At 37.4% G+C, this 19,703-nt stretch overlaps 1 protein-coding gene across 1 annotated transcript in view; it reads left to right on the forward strand.

Annotated features, from left to right (window-relative positions):
• LOC115912108 (poly(rC)-binding protein 3-like) overlaps positions 1–19,703 on the forward strand; it is a 484,737-nt gene that overhangs the window by 194,195 nt on the left and 270,839 nt on the right. The window contains 1 exon segment of the mRNA XM_030963495.1: positions 3,993–4,049. The gene's annotated coding sequence lies outside the window, so the exon portion shown is untranslated.

Below are 19,703 nucleotides of genomic sequence, written 5' to 3' on the forward strand. Positions count from 1 at the left end.
AGTATATTTTCTTAAGAGCATAAGGAGCATAGAGCAGTTTTCCCTGGCTCCATTGTAAAATGGTCTCACAACATTATGACAATGGTTTGATAGAAAGGCCTTTGCTTTTTTCCCCTCTTCTTTATACAAATCTACTCAATCTAACTAGGTAATCTAAGTAGTTGACTTGGTTTGTGGATTGCATTATGGCTTTGGTATTCCATGGTTTCAGAAGTCCATAGATAATGAACATTAGCTGGAAACAGACTTGGAAAAGCTGCCCTGCTCATGTTAATTCTGTATCTTCTGAGTGCACAAGCAGTGCATAACTCAGGTCCCCATACTTTCAATTTTCAGTTACATTAAACTGTTTTTAAAGGAAAATACTGAGTTATGTTAATTAACATTGCCTTTTTTGTTTCTATCTAAAGTCCTCTCAAAAATAAATTGCCAGTGGTCTCCTGGTGCTCTGGATGAAAGAAGCAATCCTTATCTAGTGTTTTACAGAATTTCATGGCTAGAAAACAGTGCAATGTGAAAAATTTATCTTGGTTAATCACTATAGTATAGTGTGCAGGCTTCTATGATTTATAAAATATTGAATTTAGACCCCAAATCAAGAGCTCATCTTTCTACATGCGTTTTGGCTTTGAGGTACTCTTTCCTGATGTACTATAGCTATGAAACAGGAATTGCTGTATCACAGGGTTTTGTCACCCTATGGATGGCAGAAAAGAGAAGCAGCATCATGGGATTTTTCTTAAAATTTGTGTTAGCAACATCTTCCCAAGGTGCCTGGTTCCTTGGGAGCCACAGACATGGCAGTCTTCACCACAGGGATCCCACATTGTCTTTGTCTTGCATGACTTCTGCTGTCTGTGTGTCCTTCCCATGAAGGTGAGCAGATTTTTCTTCAGGACATGAAGTTTTGCTCTGCTTTTCCCATCATGGCTGGCTCATTGGGAAGCTCTGCACAGGGAAAGAGCAGGAGCCAAACAAGCCTTTGTCTTTAGAGGCACTGTGACACCTGAGCCATTGTTCTTTCCCATACTTCAAACAATAAATTATTGTCTTGCCTCAGACATTAGGGACTAATAACTTAGAGCTGAGGGTCTTAAAATTGTTGCTTGAGGGAGAATTAAACAGTACATAACAACATATATATGGTAAATGTAAAACAACCTTGAGAGGAAAACAGAATTACACACCATGCCGAATAGTTTGCTCACCGAGAAAATTGCATTTTTTTGAAGCTTTAACTCTTTTAAGAAATTGGATATTCATTTGTGTGACTTGCACGTTTTTCCAATTGTATTTGTATCAGCTTTCATATAGTGCGTTTCCTACTCTGACAGGTTAGTCCAAAGATAAAATATTCCCTATTGTAAACAGCCATATTGCAGACAAACAGCACAGAACACAACTAATAGGATTCACTCACAGATCTTTTCCATCATTAGTATTGCATAACTGTTTTGTGCACTAAAAGGTGATGGTCTTTTAAAAGAAGGAAGCAAAGAGAAAATTGAGACATGAACTCCATCCTGATGTAAAAAAAGAAATGCTTTTAGTTCTACATATAAGGAAATACGTTTGAAATTGAAAAAAGGTAAACACTGTGTATTAAATCTGGTGAATCTTCACGCTAATTTTTTTAAATCTAGATAAACATATGTATCAATAATTGAATATATTGCTAATATATTTCCATTACACAGATTTTGATTCACAAATCTTCCTCTAATCAAAAATGCAAATAAAGAGAAAGGCACTATAGATTTAAAATATAAAGAGTAATATTCTCAAAGAAATTATGGATCTTACAGCATAAAAAAAATTATTTATTTTCCTTCAGATTTTAGCAAATATATTATAAAGGTGAGATAGATATGCCAGTGTTTTTCCTGCCACTTGCCTTTAAAATGTTTTCAGATCCTCATAGAAAGAGGTTGTGAAAGCCCTTCCCAGTCATGGCTCTTCCTACGGCAGAGCCAGCTCAAGTGCCTGGACCACCCACAGGACTTGGGCGCCTTCAGGGAGTTGTAGAGAGAGACCCTTCTGAGATCAGAGGGGGCCTAAAGGAGCTGGTTTCATTTCCTATTCCTAATAGTTTCAAAGACAGAGATTGGATTGCTTCCGCTGTACTAATGCAAATATTACTTCAAAGATATTCAAGGCACAGGAAATGTAAAACAAAGTGAAGTGTAATTCACAGGAGTGAGGGTGGAGAATCAGCTTTGGGTTGTTCATTTGAAAGCAGTGGATACATTTAATCTGAACTGCAGAGCACTGTCCAACTGGTTTAAACATCATCTCTTTTAATTACTGAAATGTTCCCTAGAAAACTGTTCTAATAGCAAACAAGTGCTGCAAATCAGCACAAAGGAATGTGTAACTCTTCTCTTGTGTAAGCGTGTGACAAATCAATTTGCTTGCAGGCCATAGCAGAAAGGTGATGGTCTGCAACTCTTTCCTCTTCATACCCTGCAAGTATGCTGTGACAGAATTATTCCTGAGGAAATTTCCTGATGCATTATAAAGCCAGACTGCTGGTTTGAACCTTGCAGCATCTAACAGTATTAGATTTTACTTTCTTGTTTGCACTTAGCTACATGAAAACATGGCTCACCACAAAACAAACAAAAAAACCATGGAAATAATCCCCTGTATCAACTCTTCCAAACAACTGTATTTTAAAGTTTTTTCCCCTCATTCTTATATCCTAAAATATTGATGGATATCATTCTAGCCCAAGGCAAGAAAAGGGGGTCTGGAAGATATCTTTTGCCCTTCAGTAACTGCTATAACTCCCTATCAAGTTAATGGAAGTTCTGCCACTCAATTGAGTAGAAATGGGATTAAGCCTTAGCTTACTGATCCCATTGTGATGCAGTCAAGTTTCCTGCATCCGTATCACCAACAGAAAAACAGGAAGGCCAATGTTAATAGATACTGCTTAAAAAACAGTATTAGGTGTCATAGGTTAAATGATCCTGACTTGTGTATCTTTTCATAGCCTATTCTGAAACAAGATTTCTTGTGCTGCTTAAGTGGAGTCAGTGAAACAATACAAGTCAGCAATGGTGGATTCATGTTTCGTTCTTTGCTTGAGAACTTACATTTCTGTGCACCAAAAGGTGGAGATTGTGTGTTTTGTCATCTCAAGTTCACACTCATGTTATACTGCTGTCATGGTGGTAGAGAGTTGAAGATGTTTTCTTTTCAAGAATATTAGCACTATAAATATGTTCTACATACATTTATGAGTGTTGGACACCTCTAATTTCTGCTTGCTTTCTAGCGAATGCAGGCTGATAGGTAGTCTTGCTTGATAGCTCAAGAAATTTCAGCGAAGGTCTTCAAGATCTTAGGCTGAATATACAAGGATTAAATATGATTTTTAGAGAGCTATTATTTAGATAAATATGATTTTTAGAGAGCTATGGTTTTTTGAGAGCTGATTTTATAAAAATGCAATGGATATAATGGTACTGTTGGCAGAAAAGACCCCCCTCATCTCCATTACAGTCCTTATTGTCTCTTTCCATTTCCCTTTTCCACCCCCTTCTTTTGGTGGTTCTCTGAGAGAGAAAATATATAGAATGGAGCAAAGATCAAAAGTGGAAGTAAAGGAAGAAAAACATGTTTTCTTTTCTGGTCTTTGAAGATTTATTCAAAGGGCATCGTAAGAATTTGTGCATACCAATTCTAATTTTTCAGTAACCTCTAGGGGGTTTTGTACATCTTTCTGAGATACTTAGAGCCCAATGCTGGACCCCAGTGAGCACTGTATAAATATTAAAGTGAGATAAATCACTGATTGGGAAATCAGTAATTTATCAGTTCATATTTGAATTGTAATAGAAAGTGAAATGAAAGTTTTGGGATCCTAAGTTGTCTGTGGTGCTAAACTGCTTTTCATCCTTCCCCACAGAAATCCATGGTTTGTTAGCCTGTTCTAAACAGGGCAGGACTTTATCATGAGTGAAAATGTTTTGCTTCATATTCAACAGGTCAAGTTTTCTTTGGATTGAGGTGGAGCTGTGGCTTATGGACATCTGATGTGATAGGTAAGTCAAATTTTATGTATCTTATTACATTATTACCACAAGACAAATATTGATCTTGATTATGCTAGTGTAAGTGCAATTTATTACCTTATTTCTTGAAATAAGACGTTAAGATATATTGGGAAAAAGGATATTTGGGCTTATGAGAAGACAGTTCAGAAAATCTGGTGTAATTGATGTGCAGCCCATGTGCTCATATATTAATAGATAATTGTTTGGATGAAGTAATCATCAACAGCACTAAATTACTTAATGGCACTGTTTTCTCTTTGTCTATTTAATCATTGTGCAGTGTTTAAAAAAGGGATCCATGCATGTCACTAAAGTCAGACTAAAGTAGGGTTAGAGTCTTAGGTTGTGCTGTTTGCTGGATTTTATTATTCCTGGTAATTGTTTAATACTTGAGGCATGCATCTACAGATCTGCTTGGTCTTATGAAACAGTGGTGGGACCAAGCAGGAGTTTTGCTTACCCTGAAGTATGTGAGGCTGCTCCAGTGCTAGAGAAATAGTGAAGAAAATGTAAAACGATTTGATTTAAGGTTGCATAAGGCTCTAGAAACATTTTGTCACTGGAACATTCACCATGGAAGCGATCCCTGGAAGGGTTTTGGTAATCAGAAACAGTTAGGCAAATGGTGTCCTGCTCTGTTTGTGTCAATCAAATAGATGCATTGTAGAAAAATGTATTTAATTCTGGAGAGTTGACCTGAAAAAGTTGGGACTGCAACTTAAAGTTGCAATAAAAATTTCTAGGTATAAAAGAAAAAAAAGGAAATTATAAATAGCTATAAGTTTGTCATTTCTGAAAACCAGTTTAGGGGACTGCTTAATGATGTAATTTTTCAACTTGCAAGGTAACTTTTTCTGAAGTAATCTAGACAAGATATATATATTCCTGTTAGGATTTTCAGTCCTATTTACAGTACATATTGTTGTTTACATTAACTTTTTTATAGTTAGGATTTAGAAATGAAGGTAGGGAAAAAATGTCCATTTTCACTCAAATTGATACAGACCATCAAAGGCAAACTGGTAGCACCAGACTAACACTGGGATGATGAAGTGACTGTAAATTAAATGACAGGGAAGGTAAAATATATGGTAATATTTTTAGCACCAGAACAGTTTGCCACCCAGACCTATATATCACACATGAATTGAGCAGCTTCTAAAATGTCAGTACATTGTGATTTACAGCTCAGAAATTTGTCCTTTCCTAGATAAAATGAAGTTTATTTTGTGTGCATGTAATTCCTTGCAATTTATTATACAGGCAGGCACTAAATGGGGTCTGAGCGTGAATGCCTCAAATGAGAGGTGCACTCATACTGCAGGAGTGCTTGAGAGAAATCAGTGTTACACACATCAGTGTAGGTAAATGTGATTGAGAACACTGGATCAAATGGATATATTTTTCCATTGGTATGTTGCCTTTTATCATGGATTGGATAAATCCATTCTTGCTTGTGGGAAGCAGGAAAAGGAAAAATGACACTGCAGAAATATGTGGATCTTTCCCTCCTTGCAGAAAGAGAAGGATTCATATCAGAGAACTGCATGAGCTCACCTTTTCAGAAGAGATTTGCTTCCTGGTGTTTGTGTATGAGTAGCTCTTATGTAGTATAAAAGATCAATTCATTTCATAGATAAGATCTTTCCTTAAAAGGGAAAAAATCTAAGAACTAGGACTGTGACAGGAACAAGTATCCAATGTTCTGGAAGGTCTGATCCTGAGGAAATGGAATATAGATTGTACCACAGGTTTAAACCAGAAACAGAGTGACAGAATCTCAGTCTGTAAAACACACACAATGTTGTCAAGCCATGAACACATTGAAAGTTTTTTCTTAGTAACATAATTAATGTACTAAAATCCACCAGGAAAACAGATGGCAGCCAGTGGATTTGATGTTTATACAGTTCATTATGTGGGTAGAAGGATAGTGAGACTTTTATTCTTGCAGGAGGAACAGCACTTTGCTGAAAAAGAGAGGCAGGCACACAGGCAGCTGTTTCAGGAAATTGGAAGCTAGAAATATGGAACTGAGAGGGAAATGAAGAGCTCAAAAGTGAGAGTTCAGTGACAGAGGCTATAGCAGAGGAGACACAGTGAGAAGCTGAACAAATAGTTAATATCACCCTTCATTATCCCTGGTTCAGTACCTTGGGTTTCTCTCATTGCTAGTGCTTAGTTACTTGTTGTGATGGCAACTCCCCATCTTGATTCATTCTGCTTTAATTATCAGTTGCATGGCTTGAACACAAGAAAAGTACAAGGGAGATGAAATTGGAGTCATAATGGCCAGGTTCAGACTGTTCCTCTAAGGATGGCAGAAGAGAATAGAATTTGCTGAAGGTGTTTGGGAAAAGTTGCTTCTCTGTTAAGGATTAATGCCAGTAACTGGTGTGTAAAGAAAATGAAGGAGCACCATCCACATGTAGTTCAAAAGTACAGGAGAGGTAAACTGGGCAGTGAACATGGACTATATGTTAAAGAACTCAAGCAAACGCCTTTAAAAATCAGTCATCATATTGCTTTGTTTTTTAATTAATTATTATAATTATTTATTACAGTGATACCATTATGTATGGTTCAGCATTGGATAAGATTCCCCCCACAGATGAATTTGGAATTGAAAAAAATCAAAAATAAACTTTCAGTGGAGAGAGAGCTGAAAATGAAGCTATTTCTGTTCTGACAGTGTTGTTTCTAATAGAGGGTACTGCAACGTGCAGAGGCTCAGAAAGATGTCAGTGAAAATAACAACCTGACATTATATGTGCAGTAAATACTGAAGACGAGAGGCTGGTTTCTTTTTTTTTTTTTTTTTTTAATATATGGGTTGTTTGTTTCAGTTTTAGTTCATGCTAATCTTCTTGATAGCTCATTATCTTTCTCCTTTAGATTAATGGCAGTCTACCAGTTTATGTTAATGGCTGTTTCTTTATCCAGTCCCATAAGGTCATCATTTGAAATGGTAACTTAGAGCAGATGTTTACATAAGTTAATATCTCTTTTCATTTTATATGGGTACACTGAAAAACTGAAAATCACTTACTTTCAACAAATTGTACTAATAATATGCAGTCTTTTGAGACTAAAATGCAAAATTCAAAGTCTATTAGATTGGCTATCTAATCAGCGTTCATGACAACAATATAATTGTTTCTGTTAAAAAAAAAAGAAAAGCAAACAAAACAAACAAAAAAAATCATGACCAGTGAGGATTTGGCCAGTTAAAGAAAAGCAAAAGCACTTCTTCATCTCAAGAAACCTGGAGAGCTATAATTGGCACCCGTATCCTCCCTGCTGCAAATATTGAGGTACGTAAGTCTTAAAAAGCTGTTTTGTAGTAAACACTGGACTACATGCTTTAAGAAAATGTGTGGGTGGATGGGAAGTGGAAATGGTTGCTGAATTCTCAGATGGCTTTGAGCAACTGTGTGAGCAAGCATATGATTTATACGGCAGATGTTGGCTGGCTCTTGGATATAAGTGAGGAATCCTTACCCCATGAATGAGCCACACAGTGTTGGCTGAGTTGCAATGGCAGGAAGCTCACTGTCAGACCTTGGCTAAGGTCAGGCGCTATGGTGTCAGCTCTCAGTCCATTTATTGAGCAGAACTGAAAAACAGTAAGACCTCACCAGCAGCTGGATTGCTCTTGTGCTGTAGCATTGGAAAAGAGGAAGAGTGGAGAGCAGAAAGAAAAAGATATAAAGTGATTCTTGCATTATTGGGTTTGTGCATGAAACTTCTGTGTGTCTTCTCAGCAGTATCTCATCCTGTGGAGTAACATATTAAGCTAGATGATCATCAGCCAGGAGTGATTCCTTGCTATTCTTCCTACTTTGGGGCATCAAACATGGATTTTGGAGCAAGGCCAGGGTTAGATTTTAATAAACAAGTGGAGTTGTCTGTATTTTCTACAATGAGGACATCTGCAGTACTTTTGTCTGTCATCATGTTGGCTAGGAGGACATATTTAACTGTGGCTTTTCACTGATAAACTCTTACACGTGTCCCTGCACTCAGATCAACACTTGTAGATATTTGGACTCTACTGAATTAGCTAAGAGTCACATTTGAATACAATATTTGTACTATACTGAATTAGCAAGAGGTCCTCTGTGAAACTTTGGTGTCTCTTCTAGCAGTAATTTTAGAGGGAAGAAATAACATCAGATCTTGTAGAGTTCATTTCCATCTTCATTCACCAAAGTGCTAGAGAAATCTTCCTGAATAGTGGAGATAGTGAATTTCACCTTTTCTCACTCCCCACTCTGCTGCCTTGGTACTGTGGTTATTCTGAAGGTCCTGTGAGTGCAGCTGGTTGCTCATGCCATGGCTCAGCAAACCAAAAGGCTCTCATTCTTCAGACCTTAATGAGACTTAAACATGTGCTGAAATGTCTTTTGCTGAAAAATCACATAAGCACAAGCAAAGATTGTAATGTGGCCTTAACTGTATCATAAAACTTAACTTTGTGTTAAATATTCTGGTTTTGAAAATTGAGTACATTTTAAGAGCTCTAGCATTCATTTACACGTATATGTCCCATGCATACATCATGAGGAGAGGTCATTTTACAAGTTGCTACCACCCCTTGATCGTTAATTATCCTTCTTGTGCTCTTTCATTAGTTCATGGTAGGAAAAAAATATCATGTGCTATGACATTTTGGTGTAATTTGAGAAATCAGAATATGCAAATAGATATATGACTTGTTTTCTGTAACTGCATTGAAATTTGCTTTCTGCAGCTGGGGAAGAAGAGAGCAACTGTGGGAGCATATGTGTTTGAAAATGTGTAATTTCACAGTGTGGCAGATCTGGCATGTAACAGGAGGGTCTTTCCCAGAGTGGTTGTTCTTGTGAATAAGGCTTTCCTTGACCTGCTGCCTCTCTTGAATGCCAATTCACTTTTGCAAACCTCAGAGTAAGGGATGGGGGGACTGGAAGCTCCGGTCCTTCTGAGCTTGTGGCATTTATATTGTGAGACAGCTGAGATCGAGTTCATTTTGCTAAGCTGCTCACCCATAATGGATCTGTCGCAGAGACTTGACAACATATTTGTATCCATTTTGGACTGCATTTGCTGCTCAGCTCTCTCCCTGTGAAAGTTTCCAGCAGACCCCTCAGATTTACTGTTAGTAACCCTTCCTCTCCCCCTCAGAATACAACTGTCCTTTCCATAGGTTGGGATTGCCTAATCATGCTTCCCATAGGCTTAATAGGCAGTCATCTGTTCCAGCCATGCTTTACCTTAGAATGGGTGGAGAATTTTGAATTTGAGAGCACCTCTTAATTTGATCCCAATTTTCTCTTGTTCAGCTGGCATAAAGATGGCCCAGCCAAATAATGGAAAAATGGTATTTTATGTCAGAAACTCTATTGGGTTTTTCCTCTGGAATTCAAAATTTGTTTGAGTTTCTGTTTATTGGTAATTTTCAAAGAGTTGCTGGTTTGTTTCTGATGTAAATATGTGGCAGGGCTGGTGGAAAGGAAAATACTGGTATCTCATAAGCTGAAAATCTGACTTTCCTGCCAACTGTGTCTGGGAAACCAAGTTATCTTTCAGAGACTGGAGCTGCTAACAAATGGAGAAATAAATGACTGCTTTTTTGTATCCAACAACTAATGCTGAAATTATGCAAGTGTATTTGACTCCAAGTTCCAATTCAAAATTGGGTGTCTTATTCTACTGAAGACTTAGTTGAATCTGAAATATAATATCAGTCTTTGTGGCACAAGAGGATATTTTACCCTCTCCCTTTCTCTTCCCCCAACAAGAGAATTTTTTTGAGTTCAAATCACTGAATAAACCTGCAGGAAGACATCCATTTCTAAATATAGTAAGCTGAGCTATAGGCAGTACCAAGACCTGGAGAGACAAGTGAAAATGAAACCACTGACTCTTCTCTACTAATTCATCCCCTGGGTCTCTACTTTCCAGATTTCTTTTTTCTTCCTTTCTCTCCTTCTTCTCTGCTTTTCCCCTTCAGTGCTGCTTTTTCCTTAACAATATTTATATAATGCCATCTTTCCTTCAGGATGCATCCTATATAGTATAGCTTATATATGTCTTAGCAGCTCTGTTCAAATCCATATCCTTTCAGTTCACTTTAGAGACTTTTTTCAAGCTTGAGTTCAAACAAGCAGTGGTTTTCCCAGAGAGGGCCAGCTCTCACAGCATTGCCCTGGTTCCAGGTCAGTGCATGGAGTTTAGGTTTAATAGCATTTCCTAGTGTTTTCCTTCTTCGACCTACACAGCCCTATCTCTAATAAGACAGCAGCATCTAAACTGCTCTTTCTGTGTTTCCTGAGGCAGATAGAAATAATAATACTGGTCAAAGGGTAATGCTTGAAGGCACATTTCTTTTAAAAACAGACACAGGTCCAATGAATTCTGCCACCAAAGTGTGGCGGTTGCAAGTTAACTATCAAGAGAGAGTGAAGCTCACTTCATTCCCACAAGGTCCATTTAGCAAAAGCTGATCTTTTTCAGTGGTGTAACTTATTGCAATAAATAAATAAATAAATTCTGTATCTGGTGCTTATTTGTGGCATCTCTTTTTTTTTTTTTCCAGCACTCTCTCCTAAAGCTGTCTATGGCTTTCTGATACTTGCTGTTGGTCTTCCATTACCCCCCCTTGTGGGAGACAGCCAGAGCACTTGACAAATCCACTGTTCTTCAGAGACCTTTCCAGCACTTTCAGTGTGCATGTTAATTGTAAAAGCTGAAATGAAATACCTTGGGCTGCACTGACCTCATAATCTGTTTTTTAAATAGCATCTCCATTCCATAAATCCTCTTAGAGATAAATTAAAAAGGCCTGTAGAAGAGATATAGCCTGAATGTAATAATTAAACAGGTGCGAAGAAGCAGCCTATTATTCATATATCTGGGTTTTGCATGATAAAAAAATTCTAAAAAGTTATTACTGCTTGAAGAGAGACTTGATCGATCACCATCTCCAGCTGCCCAAGCATAGAATTGAGTAATTGGAGAAAAATCTTCTGAAAGGGACCAGCCATCATCAGAGCAGAAGTTTCCTTCTAATCAAATCAGTTTTGGGAGTAGCTTCTTCCTTGCTAGGCAGTACCACTTACATTTTTTGTCTGAATCCTGAATGAATCCTGAAGGGGTAAATACCTTCTTTGAGTGAAAGGTGTAGGTGAAAACAGTATTGCTTCTATACCAATGCCATTTAAAATCCATTTTTAGTTATGCCTGGAGGATAAAAGGTATTTAACGACAAGCCTGTGGTTAAGCAGTGGTGTATCAGAGGCTGTTGTTCACAGATCATTCAAACTGAAGATTATCAGTCGAGTCCAACCTTGCAAATGAACAGGAATTCAAAAATTCTGATACCATTTTTAAAATGGAAAGTAGAGGCAAAACTGGGACATTTATGTAGTGTGGCACTAAATTCAGATATTTAGTAAGCAATTTCTGTAGTAAGTTTACTATTTTCTACATAGGGAAAGTAGCCAGCTGGGATTTTATTTTGTTTGGGTTTTTATTTTTTTCACTTTCTAAAGTGCTTCTTATGAAATTATGATCACTTGCAATTTGGGAGCAGAAATACCACATAGGGAATAAAAAGCCTCAGCTGCTTTTTCAAAATGAAATAGCTGTGTCTAAAAGGACTCTGCCTAGATAGCTTCCAGAGGACTGCAGAGCATGCTGGCTCTGTGTGTGCTGTGCTGGAGAGAGAACCCGCACCGACTTTTGAAAATTGGAGTCTGGGTAACGTAGGGTTTCCTGAAAAGTCTGTGGCTGGAGAGATTTCAAATGCTTAATTGTCTTCAGAATAAACACTTTATGTGTGGGATTGATAAATATTACTTTAAAGCCGAGTGTGAAATCATGACAACATCACTGGAGAAGGGCCCGGCTGACGGCTGTGATTGCGCTATCACCCGTCAGCCGCGTGTCCCAGCTGCCGGATCAGGAGCAATTTGGGGCAGATAAAACGTGTGCCATTGTGTTTTGTACTGTGGCTGGCACAATGAGGCCCCACTGCTACCTGGCTCTGCTGGGCACTGTCAGTCTGGGAGCATTATAACAGCTTGGAAATTTGTAAAATGCACAGACAAGATGTTCAGATAAAAAGGGTACTGGAGCGGTATGAAATTGAAAAAGCTTTTGAGAGATTTCTCAGTTAAATAGTGACTACTCTTCTGTGCTGTTTTGCTACTCTTCTGTGATGCTTCATCCTCCCAAAAATGTACTTTCTCATAAAAATAAGAAAGTATCAATTTCTTTCTTTCTGTAGAGAATAAACATGAATACAAAGTCACAGTCAGGCCTCGTTCAAGGTGGATATTTTTCACCCTTCCAATTTTCACATTGTTGAAGACATCATTTTAGTTCAGTATTATGTAATGTGTTAAAACCAACAAATAAGAAATATCCTTGAGCATTTTTTGATTTACAAAATATATCCTTTCAGATTTATTTTTTTCAGAATCTAGTTTTGGCATTCTCAATTTTATGAGTGGAGTCTCAAACACTCTAGGAGCCTTTATTTAGTTTTCTTTTGTATGAAAATAAAAGGTGGAAATTCAAAGGTGGATAATTGTTTAAATTACTCCAATGTTTCTTTTAAATCTTGAAATGTTTAGCATTGTCGTCAGTATGTTAACGAGCTTCTTCATTTTGAAAATGTTGCCTTTACTTATAAAATAAGAACTCACTATTTTTTATTGTTCAGATTAGCTTTTGCAAAAAAATTTATGAAATAGTAAAGCACGAGAAGAGCATAACTGTTCCCTTGTTATGTACCAGGAGTTTACATTTAATCAGTCTCTTAAACTTGCAATGTAGTAGTTTTCTCCACTGATATCATAGTGCAAATCTGTGAGTCGGCAATTAAAAATAGTTTCAGTATTTTCCAGGTAAAATGTCTACATGTTGATGACTGTCTTTTCCATATGTACCTCTCTGGTTGCCTGAGCATTTGAATAAGAGCTAAGTCCTTTAACTCCCCCATAGTGTCACCCATTGTCTTGGGTGGGACCACAGTAGCAGTCTTAAAAAATCTTTTTTCAGTGACTGGTAATGCAGCAGTGTAAGGATTTGAGGAAGGGTGAGAGCATTGATAAATTTGATTTGCAGGAGAAAAAGTTTGGAGTAAAGTTTGATAAAATTGAGTGGTAGACAGCAGTTATTTGATTTCCTTAGTTAAGTCCCTGACTTCTTTGGGTGAGGATGATGCTGGAAGCATAAGTCAAGCCTAATTGCTTGTAGCACTCACCTAAGATGAATACAATGGGAGAAGAAGAATATAACCCTTCCCTTCCCCATCAGTATGAATATCTGTGTCTTTTGTTCTGACTTGGGTACCTGCAGGGGATCACTTGCGAAAACCCCATATCTGGGAATGATCAGTGTAGGGGAAGCAGCAGTTGCCTGTCTGAAGAAGGGTTATATTGTACCTTAACTGTAGTTAAATGTATGCTTGCCTTTACCAGGAGTATTTCTCTTAGCTGGAGTTGTCTCCCACAGGTATTGCAGAAGCTGGAGATCCTTCAGTGTGTGGCATGTTTTTTTGAAATACCTGTAGAGCTGCTCTAAGGAAAAAAAAAGGCGACATTTAAGTATATAAATTATTTCAATGCATGTAAAATATTTTTAAAGCCTGCCTTTCACAGTCAGTGTTGTTTTGTATACTCCAAAATTGTTGGCAGAACTGAATGTGAGCATTTTTGTTTGAAGTGATGGAGAGGTTGAATACCCTCCTTTCTTTGCCTTCCAAAAGACTACATTGCTTTTAATTAGCTCTAGTCTTTTTGCTAAGTAGAATGAAATTTCCCAGCTGTGTAGGAGATGTGGACCAGCAGAAGGTGTTGGAAGCTGGGAGCACTGAGACTGTTTCCAACAAAAGCATTCATGAGCCAATCTCATGTTGTGAATAAAATAGCAGTGAAGTGTTTAGCTCTGTTTGCAGATCTGGACTGCAACCACATCTTTCTCTGGCCAAAATGTGCTGTTTCTGGCTTTTAAACTTAACTGTAATAAAACATTATTATTGAGAATTTTCATATTTCCCAGTGCAATTACACACTGTGATCTGAGCAGCAGTGCCATTCCTGTATTTACCAGGAACACCAGCTAATGTTTCAGCTTGATCCTTCCCTGGTGCTTGCTTGGCGGGTTAATTTGGAGCATTCTCTAGAATTATTTGTGGAAGACCAAATGGCAGAATCAGTGAGGCCCCTTCTGCAAGCTCATGGTCTTTTACTGTGTGCATCAATTAAGTTTTCTGCTCTGTTGCATGCTAGAGCTGCTCTTAGACTGAGACCACATGGTCTCCACACGCTCACAGCTGATTTTACTGTGTGTTGTAACTCACACATAAGTGGACTGCATGTTTACCTTCTCAGCTGCTTTTTGCCATCAAGGACTTCATTTGGAAACATAAGTTGGAAAAATGTGTGGAGAGTGATATAGCTTCTAAATTTAATTTCTGACTTATGATTAGATTTTTTTTCTCCTTTTTTTTGGTTGAGCATAGTTGGTTCACCTCCTCAAAATAGTCACCTGCAGTTATTTAGCACTTCTGCATAGAAGGAGATGTCTCCTTAGTACTAAAATCAACAACCACATTCTCTGAGGTGTGCAATCCCATCATGGCAGAAACAAGATAAATGCTACATTTCAGAGTAGGAAAAGAGCAGCATGGAGTTAATTCTTCAATATTCTTCTTAGCACATAAAGCACAAGGATTGAATGTTCAGGGGTTTTTTAATATGTTCTTTACTGATCCTACAGTAAAAGAAAGGTACACTATTCTGCTGATTTAATAGCTCCACGAGCATTAGAAATGTTATTTTAATTTACCTTCTGCATATCTACTTATGCAGGATTAAGTACTCTTTGATTTTACGCAAATCACTGGAAACTGTTATTCTCAGTTTTTCCTGTTTTTCTTAGTTATAAAAGCACTGTAATCCTAAAAAAAGAGAGTGGTTTTCTTACTCTACAGTTTGAGTGGCAGAAATCAGGTGCTGGCATGTCAAAGACAAAAGAAAATCATTCTCATATGTATGTGTTATCAGAATGTTTAGTACTCTACTTCTTTTTTTTTTTAGTTCTCTAGCTCAAGCATTAATTCTTTCTTTGCTACATTCCTTGAAGTATTAAAATGAGTACTTTAAATGGGGATTGCACAGAACTGGCCAAATGATTGCACCAAATGATTAAGGACAGTGAGAGCTAACTCTTGTGGCAAAAAGGTCTAGGAAAACCTGATGTTATAGAGTGATCTTTCAGAAAAATAGCAGATGAAATTTCAGATTCAAACAATAAAAAAAAATCGTATTTTGAACCAACCTAGACTACACATATTGCATTAATGGTACTGAAATTAGCCATTAGCCTTTAGACAGTAGGTCTTGGAGCATTGCTGTATATCGCTCCTTGAAAATTTCTCTTCAAACTTACTAACAGTCAGAATTGAGCACCTGTAAGAAAGAATAATGAATGGAAAGAATAACAAAATAAGAATAATGAATAAGAAAGAATAATGAAAATGTCTTATGGTGCTCCATATCCGCTTGCAAAATCCGTGGTGTGTTCACTTACTGAAGTTTACATGCTGGTCTGGATTTCTTTCTCAAAAGAGAAAGATGTATGTTAAAAAGAGAAAAAAAGGCCAGCAATGAAGAGTACAGCACAGCTTCCATTTATGAGGAGGTGAAGTTCACTGACAGATTTCACATTAGGAGAAACATATCTGAACAATATCCCAGAGTTTTATATAACCTTGAACAGTGTGGAAAAGAGTGCAGACTGTTTATTCTGTTTCTCATGGTGCAAGGAATTGGGTATCAAACACAATTTTTCAACCTGAAAGATTTCAAAAAATTTTAAAACCATTGGACAGTCCCTTACACAAGCAGCCTGTGAAATCATTTAATGAATTCTTGGCAAAATCCTCCTGAAGCGCTATCAGAGCAAAGGTATACACACAGACTTTGACTCAGGAAGTCCCTTGGCTGTTGAGGAAATATTGCTGCCATTCCCTCGCTTATTTGCTCTTTCCTTAGGCATCAGTTGCTTTTAGTGGTAGTCAGAGGCAGAGCGGTGAAAAATAGACATTGCATCTGACTGACGATTTTCCTACCAATATCATGGCCCATGCACATATGTCTTTTAAAATAAAAAATGTATTTTAAGGACTGTTTGCAGTGCTTATGTGCTTGATTTAGTAGATGAAGGGACATGCTTTTGTTTAAAATGTAATATCTGTATATGTCTCATTAAAAATTATTAAAATCACAAGTACACTGAAAGTGTATGTCCAGACAGAAGTTATGTGTTATTGTCTGGACAATAACATATAGGCAATATCTGTTATTAGTCTGCCATTCTAGGTGTTGATATTCTTTATTATCAGCTTCACTGTCCTAGTTTCACCTTTTGAGCACACAGGCACCAGCAGTTCTGATGAAAAGGGTGAAATTGCATGGGATACAGAAGGAGCTCATTCGCATTCAGGTTGCACAAGACTGTGATTGCTATCCTTTCTGAGAGAAACAATAATGTTTTACAAGACTGATTTTTAATTGCATCCCTTTCTTGGGTGCAGAACAGTGTCTGGAGGATGCCTTTTCCCTCCTTAAAATGAAAAAAAAAAAAGCAGTGCAAAATTATCATGTTCAAGGTAGAAGCAGTGTATGTTTGGAACTTGCTTGCTGGCTTATCTGCCTTGTTAATTTTTAACTGAAGAAATACTGTCTCTGAGACAACCTTGTAAGAAAACAGTAGGTTTTAAAGAGATCTTTCAGTATTAGAGGATAGAAATTTTTTTATTTTAATTCTACAAAGCAAATAACCATGATTATGGTTTCATAGCTTCAAAGTGAGGTAACTAAAGTTTTATTCTGATTTGGGAGCTCTTGGATAAAGACATTGCATGTATCATAGAAAAATATTTCATTAGTAGTATAATTACAGTACACTTGATATTAATAAAAAACAGAACACATGTGACAAGGTTTGAAAGCAAAAATACTTCTAATTCACTGGGATTGTGTTTCGTTATATACCTTGCATGGAGATCCATGAGCTACTACTAAAGCCTAAATGAAAACAGCATGGTTATTGTCAATGAGTTTGAACTCACAATGCTTCCACTGGGGAAATTTTAAAGGTTTTTAATATCAAAATGGTTGGAAAATTTGAGTTTGGGCACCTTCTGTCTTCAGCTGGTTTTTGCCAGTAAGTGACAAAGTTCTGTTAGACAAGTAGCAAAGGGTCTCTCTGTTTCTCTGTGCATCCATACATATCTTGGACTTGGTGGGGTACAGTGCCAGCAAGTCACATATGGTAGCACTGGTTCTTTGTTTTGAAATAATTCACTATAATCAGGGAAGTTTCCAGTGCATGACCTGACCTGAAATGGGAGCAGTAAATGCATTAAAATTTTGTGTGGTGTGGGTCTCCTACACCAGAGTGTAGGTGTGGATTGACAGCTCTTGGTGAAAGATGATGCTGCAGCTGAGAGGCAGCAGATCATGGAGCTCTGCTGTGGGTGCTGATGTCTAGTGAATTTGCTGACGACCTGTCCCACCTTCTCTTAGTGATTGGCATCTGCTTCCTCACACTCCTGTCAGGTACGCATGCTATTCAGAAGTTAACTTTGTTCTTTTACTGATCATTTTCAAGGTTCAAGATGGGTGGGCTGGTTATATCTTTGATTTCATCCAATCAGATTTGGTCCACTTGGAGTTATGTGCTGTGTAGTGCAGCAGAAGGAAAAAATTTTCTCTAGCTATCCCCTCATATGACTTGTCCTGTGGGTGTTTACTTACTTGGGAAGTTGTTGGATGGTATTTGAGTTGAAAGTTGGAGGTAGCTCCAGCAATTTTGTTCCATTGCAGTGGAAAAAATCCTAAATATTTTTTGGGTTTGAGAGGAAAAGGAAAGAAACACAGAATTTATGGTAGTGATTATTCTTCTCTGAGAATTCAGCTTATGGCTGGAAGATTATTTAGTGGCTTATGCCAAGTGGAATAGCTGCAGTGGAAGACAGAAAAACAAGTCGAATATTGATCAAACCAAAGCAGCCTGGAAGGTACTGTTTCATAAAAATTTCTTGTCTGAGAAAATATGTTTGGATATTTCCCTCTGGAAGGTGTCAAGGGACAGAAAGAAAAGTTGTTAATGGGTTTTTTTCCTTTGGAAAAAAAAATTGATAGGAAGTTGAAATGTATTTTGAAGGAAAACCCTCCCAGCCGAGTTTGATAACTGATGTGTGAGGACAGTAGTTCAAAATTGTGCCTCTGTCTGTCCAGACATTTGAGGCTTTCAATTTGGATCATATAATAGTTTGGGTTAAAAGGACATTTAAAGGTCATCTAGTCCCACCCCTGTGCAATGACCAAGAGAAACTAAATCAGAAGGTGCTCAGAGTGCCTTCCAGTCTCATTTTGACAGTTTCCAAGGAAACCATCCCTCTCTGGGCCACCTGTTCCAGTGTCTCACTACCCTCCTTGTAAAAACCTTCTTCCTTATAACTAATTAAATGTATCTAATTTGGTACATTTAAGTCTGAAAGCTAAAGGCAGAAGTTCTGAAGGATACCATAAGAATTGTCTTTATAAAACTTTAGTACCAAAAATGTAAGTGCTTGCAACATTTTGAAAAATACCAACTTGTAATTCTTACAGGAAACAAATGTCTCCTATGCAGTTTTGCCAATGCTTATCTACTTTTTTGGCTGTCATTTTTCGGGTACAGCCATATTTGTATGCCAGATAATGCTACAGCTTATGTGGTGACATGAATTACTCATTCTATAAATTTATGCAACATAAGAAAAACATGGATATCTGATCCTGAGTATATTATTCAGTCCAAGATGGTTCCCCTTAGCTGTATTTGTAAGGGCTCCTATAAGGTTATAAGCCTCCTTGCAGGTTACAAACTCCCTGTTTCTGTCTGTGGTGTGGTATGAAGAGATGAAAGCACAGCACTGTCCGGCTGCTAGGTTATACTACAATGCCCATTATTGATATTAAACAAGAGATGAATGTGCAGCTAATATTTTCCTAGTTCTGCCCTTTTTTGTGTTAAATGGATGAGGTCAGCTCTCCCTGCTGAGGCAGGCTCTTTGAAAAGTCAGAATGGTGTTGCCCGAGTAAGGAAGAAAGAACATCAGAACTCTGTTCCTGTTCTGCAGAATACTAACAGAGAAAACATAATATGCCATTACAGGAAGACCTTTGTGGCCGATGCTCAGAAAATCAAAGTAGGTTGAAAATTACACAGATGCAACCTGACAGTCTTACTTTCCAAAAGCAGGGCTGTCTGGGAGTCTGTTGAGTATGCCAGATTTAGAAGGGAAGCAGCAACAAAAACAAAATAAATAGGCAGTTTTTATGATTCTAATAAAGGCTACATTTGAGATTTCACCTATTGTTTTAAGGAAAGAATAAATAAGTACATGGAAATTTCATTTATTTCATAGTACTGGTTCTCAACCTATCAAGTTTTGTGTCTGAACTTTATAATCCATTAGAAACCTAAGTGCTGTAAGAGACCATTAAAAATATTAAAAGTATTTAATGGTCGCTAGATAGTAGGATCTCTATTTATTGCAAATATTCAATTGCAATTAAAATCAAACACATTTTTTAG

The sequence above is a fragment of the Camarhynchus parvulus genome, chromosome 2 (genome assembly GCF_901933205.1).
Source record: "Camarhynchus parvulus chromosome 2, STF_HiC, whole genome shotgun sequence".
Classification (NCBI taxonomy): domain Eukaryota; kingdom Metazoa; phylum Chordata; class Aves; order Passeriformes; family Thraupidae; genus Camarhynchus; species Camarhynchus parvulus.